Here is a 2020-nt window from a genome sequence, read left to right as displayed (position 1 = left end):
TCAAATTCAATGTCAATCTACCAGTAAGTGGTAGTCTGATTCAAATATACAGCTATTAAAATATTTTGGAAGCAATTAAAATAATTTAAATATGTATCAATTATTAAAATTAAAGTTATTAAATTGCTAATATTCTTTGGTGTTTGTAATAATAGTATTCTAGTTATGAGGAGAATATTCCTTAGATTCTTCAATATTTACCAGATAAGAATGAAGTGTCATGATATCTGCCACTATCAAAGGTTTTAGCAAGAAAATGTATATGTATGTATATACATTAAGACTTCTAATGTGACACTATATAATTGTTGATTCTAAAGGGTATATGAGTGTTTCTTGTACCATTCCAAATTCAATTTAAAAATTGTAAATAAAGGTATCATAAAAGTAAACATATTAGTTATTATTAATATAAATTCCTAGGTGTGCAGAAAATGTCTTTTGATCTGCACAAAAGTAATTTTGTAAATAGATATCTTATAAAACTATAAATTTGCATGGCTATATGGTAACGGATTTAAAATCCAAAAATGATAAAACAATATTATTAAAATATTAGGAGAAAATTGAGAGAATCTGAACTTCTCTGCCTAGCAAACAAAAAATGGAAATGAGTATTGTTCCCAACCTAACAATAAAAAAAATCCATGTAAACTACAAAGTCATTAATTTTCTTGAACCCATAAGACACTTGAGGTAAAGGGCAACAAAGTAACCTAAAATCTAAGGAAAGACAGGATCATCCAAGGAGAGACCATCAGGAGAACTGGTTCATTTATGGCAGAGCACAAAGGAAGTGATTTGGATGCAAAACGAAGAGTTAAAAATAATTCACCTAAATACTTAATGAATTGCTAAGGGCCAAGTGTGAGTAATCATGATAGTAACAGGGGTTCTCAAACTTTTTAAACAGGGGGCCAGTTCACTGTCCCTCAGACCGTTGGAGGGCCGGACTATAGTTTAAAAAAAAACTATGAACCAATTCCTATGCACACTGCACATATCTTATTTTGAAGTAAAAAAACAAAATGGGAACAAATACAATATTTGTATTTGCATGTGGTCCGCGGGCCGTAGTTTGAGGACCCCTGGAATCTCTGAGGGAGTGGCAGGAATGTGGAGAGACCCTCTCTGAGATGCAGCTTCACAGAAAAGGTATACAGCTGTCAGTGAAGCAAATGATGAAAACCCTCTGTCAAAACAGCCCCACCATAAGCACAAGATAACAAGGTAGCACTAGAATATAATGAAGCCCAGATGCAATGACTACCACTAGATAGCTCTCTCAAAAATATTCTAGTAAAAATATAGGTGTGCCTATGGCCAATAATTAATAATATAAGCCTCAGTGTCCACTGTTCTACACACATTGACCAGCATTCAACCAAAAATTATGAAATACATCAGCAAAAACAGTCCATGAAGAGTTCAACACAATCAGACTGAGGGCTAACCTAACAGACACAGAATTTTAATAATTATGAATATGTTAAAGGCTCTAAAGTAGTAGTTATCATCTGGGGGGCATCTTGTCCTAGGGAACATTTGGCAATTTCTGGAGACATCTTGAGTTTCACAGCTGGAGGGGTACCTACTGTAGTAAGTGCAGGCAAGAGATTCTGTTCAGCATTGTACAATGTACAGGACAGCCCCAGCCACAAGAAGTATCCAGCCCCCCAAATGTCAATAATGCTGAGGTTGAGAAGTTCTGTTCTAAACTCCCTTATATTGCCCTAACCGGTTTGGCTCAGTGGATAGAGCATCGGCCTGCGGACTGAAGGGTCCCAGGTTCGATTCTGGCCAAGGGCATGTACCTTGGTTGCGGGCACATCCCCAGTGGGAGGTGTGCAGGAGGCAGCTGACCGATGTTTCTCTGGCATCGATGTTTCTAACTCTCTATCCCTCTCCCTTTCTTTCTGTGAAAAATTACAAAACTTCAGTAAAAAAAAAAAAACTCCCTTATATTATACAGATGCTAAAAACAGATGTCTAACTTTTCACTATTAAAAACTAGAAAATG

The sequence above is a fragment of the Myotis davidii genome, unplaced genomic scaffold (genome assembly GCF_000327345.1).
Source record: "Myotis davidii unplaced genomic scaffold, ASM32734v1 scaffold1204, whole genome shotgun sequence".
NCBI lineage: Eukaryota > Metazoa > Chordata > Mammalia > Chiroptera > Vespertilionidae > Myotis > Myotis davidii.
The sequence above is the reverse complement of the archived record's forward strand: the minus strand, read 5'-3'. Positions refer to the sequence as shown.